Consider the following 12,345-nt stretch of genomic DNA (forward strand, 5'->3'; position numbering starts at 1 on the left):
CCCAGGCCCCTAAGCCTGACCTTTTTCCCCCTTTATAGGCCTCAAAACCTCACATCCATATACCGCTCTTCTAGTGTTATTTCTTGCTTTTCATTTCGTATATCCAAAATACTGCAACAGATGTCATTGTGTGTGTGCAACAGGGATATAGCTTCGCTATGATGGGATTGTGTTGACATTACACAAAGTGTAGAACTGGCTCAGCTTTAAAATTCCTTCTACGTTCCTAATGTTAGAACAGCAACAAGAAAATGGTTTGCTAGCCCTGCTTAAAAATAAATATTCTGAGCGTGTACAGTTTTGCATTTTTAAAGTCACTTAAGTTATAGCACCACTATGACTATGGGAATAAAATGGAGTTTGTTTCTGCTGCCTTTATTCCCTGCTGCTCTCTGGATGGTGATGAGGGGGCGGGGGGCTTGGTTGTGAGGCCTTTGGTGGCCTTTGGACTTTGACCCCCGGGTCTAGCTGCACCACTGCATGGGACATGAATTTTACCTCAGAATAGAGACAATGCACACATGTGGAAGTCTGTGAGAATTTTTTCTTTACATTCACAAGTACTCACCACAAACACATATTCAACATTCACATGAGAGATACACAGGGTTCCATCGCATATACATATATGCAGGGCACTCATCTTGTACATATGCATTCTGTAAAGAGGACATATACCGATGTGCAACACTTCCCACGGAGGGTGTGCGTATGTGCTGAGGATGGCATATTAACTTCCAGCCAGATATTTAGCGGCAAACCTCTGACATGAGGAAACTGCAGCAACAAATACTTGGCTAGTTCGTTGAAAGCTGTTTGAGCGTCGTTACTGTGCTTATTTAAACATTATCTTCTACAAGAATAAAAGAGAACGTGTGTCTGTCTGTCTGTCTTTTGGTGCCACAGCTCCAAGACCATGAAACATAGACACCTGAAACGTGGCGTGCATACTCAGGGAGCCCTATGGGTGGGCACCTCGAGGTGGTTTGGTTTTTTAAAAACACATTGATTAATATTATTAGTTTTAATGTTTTTGTGTGTTTGAAGCTTGCAGTACCATCTTCAGTCACTAGGTGGCTTTCCTAACCCGTGCATAACTTTGCAGGTGATACAGTTTGAAACGGGGGGGCCAGAGTTATACAGCTGCTCCCTCCCCTGCTGCAGCAGAGCAGCCCCCCCTTAAGGGAATGGAGTGGACAGACTCCTCCTCCAGGGGGTTATGGGGGTGCACCATGGCAGGGGCCGTGCCTAGGGGTGCCAGCAGCCATGGTTTCACTTAGCATGTCCAACTCTGACAGGTGCGTACATGTGCTTGAATCAAGCTATTCCAACCTGTGCAAAGCCGGGTTCACTAGTTCACCTACTAGTGAACGGACTAGTAGTCTGTTCACTAGTAGGATTATATTACAAGGCTATTCTCTAGCTCCTATCTTTTACATGTAATTTCAGTTACATGTGCTTTTATTGTATGGCATGTACTAATGCCTCCCTCTTTTCCTCCTATATAAGACCAATGACAAATAGCTAGTTCGATTTTGTTCAAGTATGTTGTTGTTGTTGTTCAGTCGTTCAGTCGTTCAGTCATGTCCGACTCTTCGTGACCCCATGGACCATAGCACGCCAGGCCTTCCTGTCCTGCGCTCTCTCCCGGAGCGTGCTCAAGTTCATATTCATTGCATCCGTGATGCTATCTAGCCATCTCATCCTCTGCCGTCCCCTTCTCCTTTTGCCTTCAGTCTTTCCCAGCATCAGGGTCTTTTCCAGAGAGTTTTCTCTTCGCATTAGGTGGCCAAAATATTGGAGCTTCAGCTTCATTATCTGTCCTTCCAATGAGCAGTCAGGGTTGATTTCCTTTAGGATGGACTGATTTGACCTCCTTGCAGTCCAGGGGACTCGTAAGAGTCTTCTCCAGCACCACAGTTCGAAAGCATCAATTCTTCGGTGCTCAGCCTTCCTTATAGTCCAGCTCTCACAGCCATACATTACCACTGGGAAAACCATAGCTTTGATTAGACGGACCTTTGTCGGCAAGGTGATGTCTCTGCTTCTTACTATGCTGTCTAGGTTTGCCATAGCTTTCCTCCCAAGGAGCAAGCGTCTTTGAATTTCATGGCTACAGTCACCGTCTGCGGTGATCTTGGAGCCCAAGAAAGTAAAATCTGTCACTGCTTCCATTTCTTCCCCTTCTATATGCCAGGAAGTGATAGGGCCAGATGCCATGATCTTTGTTTTTTTAATGTTGAGTTTCAAACCCGCTTTTGCACTCTCCTCTTTCACCCTCAACAAGAGGCTCTTGAGATCCTCTTCGCTTTCTGCCATTAGGGTGGTATCGTCTGCATATCGGAGGTTGTTGATAATTCTCCCGGCAATCTTAATTCCGACCTCTGATTCATCCAACCTGGCATTTCTCATGATGTACTCTGCATATAAGTTAAATAAGCAGGGTGACAATATGCAGCCTTGTCGTACTCCTTTCCCAATTTTGAACCACTCGGTTGTTCCATGTCCGGTTCTTACTGTTGCTTCTTGACCCTCGTACAGGTTTCTCAGGAGACAGGTAAGGTGGTCTGGTACTCCCATCACTTTAAGAATTTGCCACAGTTTGTTGTGATCCACACAATCAAAGGCTTTAGCGTAGTCAATGAAGCAGAAATAGACATTTTTCTGGAATTCTCTTGCTTTCTCCATGATGCAGCGAATGTTGGCGATTTGATCTCTAGTTCCTCTGCCTCTTCGAAACCCAGCTTGTACTTCCGGTAGTTCTCGGTTCGCATACTGCTGAAGCCTAGCTTGTAGGATTTTGAGCATCACCTTGCTGGCATGTGAAATGAGCGCAATTGTGCGGTAGTTTGAACACTCTTTGGCGTTGCCCTTCTTTGGAATTGGAATGTAAACTGACCTTTTCCAGTCTTGTGGCCGCTGTTGAGTGTTCCAGATTTGTTGGCATATTGAATGCAGCACTTTAACAGCATCATCTTTTAGGATTTTAAATAGCTCGGCTGGAATACTGTCATCTCCGCTAGCTTTGTTGTTACTAATGCTTCCTAAGGCCCACTTGACTTCACTCTCTAGGATGTCCGGCTCAAGTTCAGTGACCGCACTATCATGGCTATCAGGGACATTCAGATCTTTCCTGTATAGTTCTTCTGTGTATTCTTGCCACCTCTTCTTAATCTCATCTGCTTCTGTTAGGTCCCTGCCTTCTTTGTCCTTTATCATGCCCGTCTTTGCACAAAACGTTCCCTTGAGATCTCCAATTTTCTTGAAGAGATCTCTAGTCTTTCCCATTCTGTTGTTTTCCTCGATTTCTTTGCATTGTTCATTTAAGAAGGCCTTCTTGTCTCTCCTTGCTATTCTCTGGAACTCTGCATTCAGTTGGGTATATCTTCCCCTTTCTCCCTTGCTTTTTGCTTCCCTTCTTTCGTGAGCTACTTGTAAAGCCTCATCAGACAGCCACTTTGCTTTCTTGCATTTCTTTTTCTTTGGGACGGATTTCGTTGCTGCCTCCTGAACAATGTTACGGACCTCCGTCCATAGTTCCTCAGGCACTCTGTCTATCAGGTCTAATCCCTGAAATCTATTCCTCACCTCCACTGTATATTCATCAGGGATATGATTTAGGTCATACCTGAACGGTTTAGTGGTTTTCCCGACGTTCTTCAATTTAAGCTGAAATTTTGCAAGAAGCAGCTCATGATCTGAGCCACAGTCAGCTCCAGGTCTTGTTTTTACTGACTGTATGGAGCTTCTCCATCTTTGGCTGCAAAGGACATAATCAATCTGATTTCGATATTGACCATCTGGTGACGTCCATGTGTAGAGTTGCCTCTTGTGCTGTTGGAAAAGAGTGTTTGCTATGATCAGCATGTTCTCTTGGCAAAACTCTATTAGCTTTTGTCCTGCTTCATTTTGTACACCAAGGCCATGCCTGCCTGTTATCCCGGTGATTTCTTGACTTCCTACTTTAGCATTCCAATCCCCTATGATGAAGAGGACATCTTTTTTTGGTGTTAGTTCTAGAAGGTGTTGTAGGTCTTCATAGAACCGATCAACCTCAGCTTCTTCGGCCTCAGTGGTTGGGGCATAGACTTGAATTACTGTGATGTTGAATGGTTTGCCTTGGATTCGTACTGAGATCATTCTATCATTTTTAAGATTGTACCCCAGTACTGCTTTTCCCACCCTTTTGTTGACTATGAGTGCTACTCCATTTCTTCTAAGGGATTCTTGGCCACAATAGTAGATATGATGGTCACCTGAATTAAATTCGCCCATGCCTGTCCATTTTAGTTTGCTGATTCCCAAGATGTCGATGTTCAATCTTGCCATCTCATGTTTGACCACCTCCAGCTTACCTTGATTCATTGATCTGACATTCCAGGTTCCTAAACAATATTGTTCTTTACAGTATCGGATTTTCTTTTCACCGCCAGACACATCCACAGCTGAGTGTCCTTTCAGGTTTGGCCCAGCCGCTTCACTCTTTCTGGCACTACTTGGAAATACCCTCTGCTCTTCCCCAGTAGCATATTGGACACCTTCCGACCTGAGGGGCTCATCTTCCGGCGTCATATCTTTTAGCCTTGTGATACGTTCCATGGGGTTTTCTTGGCAAGAATACTGGAGTGGGTTGCCATTTCCTTCTCCAGTGGACCACATTTTGTCAGAACTCTCTGCCATGACCTGTCCGTCTTGGGTGGCCCTGCACGGCATAGCTTATGGCTTCACTGAGTTACGCAAGCCCCTTCGCCACAACAAGGCAGTGATCCATGAAGGGGTTGTTCAAGTATACAGAGGGCTATAAAAGAAATGCGTCAAAATGTCATAAAATCCCCCCAACCATTAGCCAACATTCTCAGAGAATTTGCTTATTACTGCTAGCTAAAGGAAATCAACCCTGAGTGCTCATTGGAAGGACAGATACTGAAGCTGAAGCTCAAATATTTTGGCCACCTAATGCGAAAAGAAAACTCTCTGGAAAAGACCCTGATGCTGGGAAAGACTGAAGGCAAAAGGAGAAGAGGACGGCAGAGGATGAGATGGCTAGATAGCATCACCGACGCAATGAATATGAACTTGAGCACACTCCGGGAAAGAGCGGAGGACAGAAAGGCCTGGCGTGCTATGGTCCATGGGGTCACGAAGAGTCGGACACGACTGAACAACTGAACAAAAACAACTGCTAGTATTACTATATGAACAACAACAACAACAATTCTAAAATGTACTAGGTTCTGTAGAATAAAGGTATGTCCATTAGAGCAGGGCTGGTAGCAGGAGCACATATGACGACTTTGGAAATAAAGAACTGGGCACCTGATATTATAAGGAAGACAAAAAAGGGACATTTGAGGGACCCCACTGCGAGTAAAGGAAGAGGCAGCCGTAAGTAAGGAGTGAACAGCTAAAGGCCACAATGATTTGAACCAGCGTTACATTATCATGAGCTTTATAGGAGGACTGAAATGTGTGTACACATGTGTGTCACAGAACATATGTCTATGTGTGTGCTTTTCTCTTAAAAAATCATGAGGTGCTCTCAGTTTGGCAGCTCCTAATGCTACTCCGTCATTGATCTACTGCTGTAAGCTACATGAGGAATTGCAACAGACTTTACACTTTAGCGGGGTGAGTGTGTGTGTGTGTGTACGCGATAGCACTTTCTGTTTGTATACATCTCCCTATGTTCTGTCCACTCAAGTGGGTGTGACATTGCTATGTGGGCAGGAAAGGGACAATTCCAAGCATATCACTTTTTTCAATCTATATTCTTGATCATTAAAAAAAAAACCCAATTATTTAATTTGAATTCAAGTTTTTTTTTTAAATGTAGGCACAATTTGCATGCAAAAAAACACAGGTGTTTTTTTTAAAGGTAGGCTAAAATTTTAGTGCTAACGAAAAGACTGGCAATAAAAATGAACATGATGGTAAGATGGCACCAACCAGAAGTCCAGCATTTTTTTTTCCAAATCAGTTTTAAAATTTATGCTAAAATCCTTTTTTTCATTTAAGTGCTATTGGGCGAATATTTCAATTTTTTACTCAAAAAAGTGAAGTGGTGTCTGGTCGGAGCCAATGTCGCCCTGGCAGCATTCCGCGGAGCCTCTGTGGGATGCTATCTCAAACAGCTTTTTAAAAGGTTGAAAAGCCTTCTCATCTCTCCCCTGGAATTAAAAGGGGAGGCAAGAGCAGCATCTGGATGAAGTTTTGGAAGATTAGTTCTCTGTGCGAATTAGCAGGGAGGCTGGGCTCTGAAACTAGCCTGCCAGAGCTTAATCGTCGCTCAAAGTTGTTTTGAACCTCCTATCTAATTAGGAGAAATCAGGGCTGACATGCTCCATTGTAGTTTATGGATTAAGAAATACCAACAATATTTGAGGAATGGATTAAGAAATATCAACAATATTTGAGGTCCTGCAAGATCTGTTTGAAGAGAAGGATGGCTACAGCAAGGAGAAAAAAAGGATCTCCACCTACTCCCCCCCCCATATCTCCTTTGGCAAAGGCTCCGAGAACCAAAGATACAGGGGAGTTACTTGCTCTGATAAAAACTTTGTCTTCGCAATTTGCTGAACAGGCTGAGAGGTTGGATACAATTCAAAATTCCATCATTGCCCTGCAAGGGGCTGTAGATTTAATCAACACTTCTTGGCAAGAAATGGAGGCGAAAGTTAATGAGCTGCAAGGTCGGGTGGCAGCGAACGGGACTGCGTCACAAGCTTTTTTCAACAATTTTTCTATCAGAATCTCTCAACTGGAGGCTTTTGCATGCAGGGCAAATGTATGTATCATTGGTATTAAAGATTTATCTACTGATGTAAATTTGTCTACTTTTGTAGATAAGCTTTTGCATGAGATACTCCCTGTGCTATCTGATTATTCACTTGATATTGAGCAGGCATTCCGTGTGTCAAATGCCAAAAGGACTGGTTATACGATTATAGTCCAATTTGCAAGAATCTCCACAAAAAATTATATCCTGCGTTTGGTAAGAGAGGGTGGAAATCTTTTTTGGAAACAAGATAAAGTTATGTTATTTCCAGATTACACCAAAGAAGTTGCTGATAAAAGAAGGCAATTTGGCAAGGCGAAAAATATGGCAAAACAAATGAACTTGCAATATCACTTAAAATATCCTGCTACATTTTGCATTTTTTCTGAAGGTCAGATGAAGAAGTTTCTAAATCACGAAATGGCGGCGGCGTGGCTAAATGGAAAATCACATGAGATTTCTGTTCCAGCCCCATGAACTGGAATCTACAAACATGTTTTGTTAACTGGCTATGTTTAGTCTGTAAGATTCAGGCTAGCCCAGAGATAATTGCTCATATATATATATCCGTCCTTTTTCTTTTCTTATTTTTTCTTTCTCTCTTTTCTTTAAATCCTTTCTTTTTAAAATAGATATGATATACTGTATTTGAATCTACTGTTTGAGGGTGTATAGAAATGTGTACACTCATTTATATATCTAGTACAAAATACATTAGTGATTGTTGTAAGGTTGCTTTTATTATTATATAACATTATAAAATTTATTAGTGATTTGTTATTATTATTATTAATAATAATAATAGAAGAGTAGAAGAGATCAAGAAAAGGTGGCAAGAATATATGGAAGGTCTGTATAGGAAAGATAATAATATCGCGGATAGATTTGACAGTGTGGTCAGTGAACTACAGCCAGACGTCCTGAACAGTGAGGTTGAATGGGCCTTAAGAAGCATTGCTAATAACAAGGCAGCAGGAGATGACGGTATTCCAGCTGAACTGTTTAAAATCTTGCAAGATGATGCTGTCAAGGTGATGCATGCCATATGCTAGCAAATTTGGAAAACACAAGAATGGCCAACAGATTGGAAAAAATCAACCTATATCCCCATACCAAAAAAGGGAAGCACCAAAGAATGTTCAAACTATCGAACAGTGGCACTTCTTTCACATGCCAGTAAGGTAATGCTCAAGATCTTGCAAGGTAGACTCCAGCAATTCATGGAATGAGAATTGCCAGATGTACAAGCTGGGTTTAGAAAAGGCAGAGGAACTAGAGACCAAATTGCCAATATCCGCTGGATAATGGAGAAAGCCAGGAAGTTTCAGAAAAACATCTATTTCTGTTTTATTGACTATTCTAAAGCCTTTGACTGTGTGGATCATCACAAATTGTGGCAAGTTCTTGGTGGTATGAGGATACCAAGTCATCTTGTCTGCCTCCTGAGGAATCTGTATAACGACCAAGTAGCAACGGTAAGAACAGACCATGGAACAATGGACTGGTTTAAGATTGGGAAAGGAGTACAGCAGGGTTGTATACTCTCACCCTACCTATTCAACCTGTACGCAGAACACATCATGCGACGTGCTGGGCTTGATGAAGCCAAGGCTGGAGTTAAAATCGCTGGAAGAAGCATTAACAATCTCAGATATGCAGATGATACCACTTTGATGGCTGAAAGCAAGGAGGAGCTGAGGAACCTTATGACGAAGGTGAAAGAAGAAAGCACAAAAGCTGGGTTGCAGTTAAACCTAAAAAAAAACAAGATAATGGCAACCAGCTTGATTGATAACTGGCAAATAGAGGGAGAAAACGTGGAGGCAGTGACAGACTTTGTATTTCTAGGCGCAAAGATTACTGCAGACGCTGACTGCAGCCAGGAAATCAGAAGACATTTACTTCTTGGGAGGAGAGCAATGACAAATCTTGATAAAATAGTGAAGAGCAGAGACATCACACTGACAACAAAGGTCCGCATAGTTAAAACAATGGTATTCCCCGTAGTAACCTATGGCTGTGAGAGCTGGACCATTAGGAAGGCTGAGTGAAGGAAGATAGATGCTTTTGAACTGTGGTGCTGGAGGAAAATTCTGAGAGTGCCTTGGACTGCAAGAAGATCAAACCAGTCCATACTCCAGGAAATCAAGCCAGACTGCTCACTTGAGGGAATGATCTTAAAGGCAAAACTGAAGTACTTTGGCCACATCATGAGAAGACAGGATACCCTGGAGAAGATGCTGCTGCTAGGGAAAGTGGAAGGCAAAAGGAAGAGGGGCCGACCAAGGGCAAGATGGATGGATGATATTCTGGAGGTGACGGACTCGACCTTGGGGGAGCTGGGGGTGGCGACGGCCGACAGGAAGCTCTGGCGTGGGCTGGTCCATGAAGTCACGAAGAGTCGGAAGCGACTAACCGAATAAACGACAACAAATTATTATTATCTATACTTTTTAATCTCCTTCCTTATTATTATTATTATCATCATCATCATCATCATCATCATCAACATCATTATGATGACACTGGTAAGTAAGATTTTTGGCTAGTTAAATTGTTAAGTGTTACTATTATATGTTAACTGAAGGGCAATATATGGTTACTGGAAAGGAATTGTAGGCCTGCTTCTTTGCTATAAGACTGATGATATGTTATTGAAATGTAAGGTTGATTACTTATGCTGTATTGAATTGTAATATTGCCAATGTTATAGGTATACTTTTTAAGTAGAATGGGATTTGAAGTTTGTGTGTAATGGAGTTTAAATTTAATCCTTTTAAATAATTTTTTTCTATATTTTTTTTCTTCATGCTTTCTTCTTCCTTCTCCTTCTTCTATTTTCTGTTTTCTTTCTTTTTTCCCCTCTCTTTTTTGTTGTTGCTGTGTCCTCCTAAGAATACTGTATTGCTGGGAAACTGTAATTATTGATTAGGTTGTTGGTACTGTTTATTTCATTTATAAAGATAAAAAATAGAATAAAAAGTTGTGTTTTTTTTAGTGAAGTGGCATTTTAGTGCAAATCAAAGATCCATTAAGAAAAAAATGAACCCAGTGATAAAACAGCACAGATGGGAAAGATAACAGCGAAGGTGGGTCAGAGGTAAGGCAATAGTAGTATGCCTGGTTTGATAACGGCATCATGAAGATGCCCTGCAAAAGAGGATGGCCATTCATGGCTGTCCCACAGCAAGCACCTAATCCTTGGACTAGGGAGGGCAACATCAGCCCTGGGGGCCCAATCCAACCCTCCTGAGGTCTGGCTCTCCAGGTTTCCCTAGATGGCCATGCCCCCTTTCCCCAGCCCCACCTTTCCCCCCAAACATTGACTTTTTGGTGGTTTCCTGGCTTTTGTGCAGTTCCTCCCCATTTTAAAAGGTTGAAATGCCTCTCCTAAGGCTTAGTGACGGGCAATAAGAGCTTTAAGCTACAGTATGCTTGTATTTTTGGTCCCACCCCTTCTACCTTGGCCCCACCCCCTTTGCCTTCAGTCCTGCCCACCACCGGAATGCGGTCTCGGAGAGCTCCTTCGAAATGTAATTTGGACCTTGTGCTGAAAGAGGTTCAATGCCCCTGCCCTACGGGATGCTTTCTGCGCTTGGCTGGGATGTACATCTGCCAGGGCTGAGTGTCTTAAAGGCAATTCTAGAATCCAGGGCTGGATTTACTATAAAGCAGAGTGCAGCAGCTGCCTGAGGCGATAGATGCTGGGTGGGGGGAGCAGGCAGTGACAATAAGGTACTGGAGAACAGAGCTAAGTGCCTTTCTACATGAGGCTTTTATTGTGTGCTCTTGATTGCCCACTCATGGTAGTTTGGGGGTCCTTTACATGATGTTGTCATCCTCCAGGCCCTCTCCCTTGCTTTGCAACCATTATCACGTGTGTGTTTTTTTCCTAACGAGGGAGGTCTGATATTTTTCTCAGTGGCACTATAGAAGCTTGGTGTAGTTGCGTAATTCCGCTATACCACAGTGCCACCTAGTGGTCGTGTGATGGAACATATAGAAAGGCAGAGAAAGAAAGCCCCTGAAAAAAACATCTGTAAAGGCGCCAAGCTTAATTCCACAAAGAATCTGGAAGCAGAAGCCTTGGTAAAGGTGCAGGTTAAAAGCCTCATGTAGCAAAGCCCTGTATGTGCCACATGGCTTGCCCTGGACCCCTTAAGCTAGCCTGTTGCCCTCAGGTGCAGTGGAGGATGCTGTCCCATTACCAGTGTTGAAGTAAGATTCAGCTACCAGTGCAGTCGACTTTGGTTCATGGAATGAGGGAATGCCTTCTTGCCGTTCAGCTCAGGCTACAAAATGTTTTGGGGCAGCCCTGATAGAATGCAAACAGCAGGGCCTTAACTTGCCCCCATAGAAACATCCAGGGAAGACCCAGCAATGCTGCCCCAGGGCTGACAGTGACACAAGGGTTGTTACTTGCATCTTGGCGGGTGAAGGGAATAGCCTTGCTCAGAGCATCCTCAGGGATGCAGTTGCTATGGGAATGGCACCGGCAGCCTGCCATTGGCTCCTATGGCTGGGAGATTCTGCTCCTCCTCCTCTGCTTGTACAGTCAGTAGCAGAAAGAGAGAGAGAAAGAGAAAGAGAGAGAGAGAGAGAGAGACACGGCATCTCTCCTCCTGTCCCCTCCCAGACTTTCCATGGCAGGGTGTTTTGCTGCCCGTCCTGGCCGTGCCCTTACTCCGACTCTGCTGTTCAAGAAGGACGCTAGCAGAGAGTGCAAAGACCCAGCTTGGTTATGTAAGTGTAATACATACTCCTCAAATGACGAGCAGGGCCGGCTGCGCCCGCAGGCCACGGCCACGAAGTGCAGGCCCTCTAGGAAGCAGGGAGGAGTCGGCTGCTTTCCTTTCCCTCAGCAGTGCCAAGGCACTCGCACTCCGGAGGGCAGCTGGAGTGCCGTTTTTTCCTTTGTAGACATAGCAATCCTCCCTCGGAGGTCCTAGCAAGAGCCACTTCATCACGCTCCCTCCCTCCCCCTTTCCACTGCTCCTGATGGGAACGCCTGTGACTTTGTTAACGTGCAGACAGGCATGCACAAATTCCTAGAAGTGCTTCCAGCCGCCACTCCCTGATTTTAGCGAGGGTTTTGCTGCCTCAAGGGCCTCGGCTGTCTTTCTTCTGCTTCTGCCTTCCTCGCTGCTAGTGTCATGAAAAATGTGGATCTCCTGGGAGATCACTGGGGGACTTGCACTAGTTTGGCAAGGGTTTCTGATTCTCAGTTGCTTACCAGCAGCACCAACCAAATGACTCCCCTCCTGCTCTAAATTGTACATTAAGAAAGTGTGGGGTAACTAGGAGAGGATTTGCGTGTGGAAGGACTAGGAGCTCCACTCCATTTTGGGACTCACCCAGAGCAAATTCCTGGGCCTAGAATTCTTTAGTTCAAAGTGTGTGGCTTTTGCACCAGGCTCTGGTTAGCGGACCTTGGGCTTCTAGTAAAAAGTGAAGTGGCCTGAAGTCTGCCCACAGCTGCTCTATGGTTGTTATTAGCCTAAGATAACAACTGCAAACTTCAAGACGGGTATTACAGGCAGTGGAAGCTAGTGCCCCCCGTGTAAGGGGGC

The 12,345-nt window shown here is 44.0% G+C and overlaps 1 protein-coding gene across 1 annotated transcript in view; it reads right to left on the minus strand.

Annotated features, from left to right (window-relative positions):
- The window catches only part of XPNPEP2 (X-prolyl aminopeptidase 2), a 68,764-nt gene extending 56,989 nt beyond the window's left edge, over nt 1-11,775 (minus strand). Inside the window, exon 1 of the mRNA XM_084813939.1 lies at nt 11,536-11,775. The gene's annotated coding sequence lies outside the window, so the exon portion shown is untranslated. The remainder of the gene's footprint in view (nt 1-11,535) is intronic.
- Nucleotides 11,776-12,345: the final 570 nt, after the last annotated feature.

This window comes from Heloderma suspectum, chromosome 9, assembly GCF_057233095.1.
Source record: "Heloderma suspectum isolate Gila_16-S chromosome 9, 16-S_ref, whole genome shotgun sequence".
Lineage (NCBI taxonomy): Eukaryota > Metazoa > Chordata > Lepidosauria > Squamata > Helodermatidae > Heloderma > Heloderma suspectum.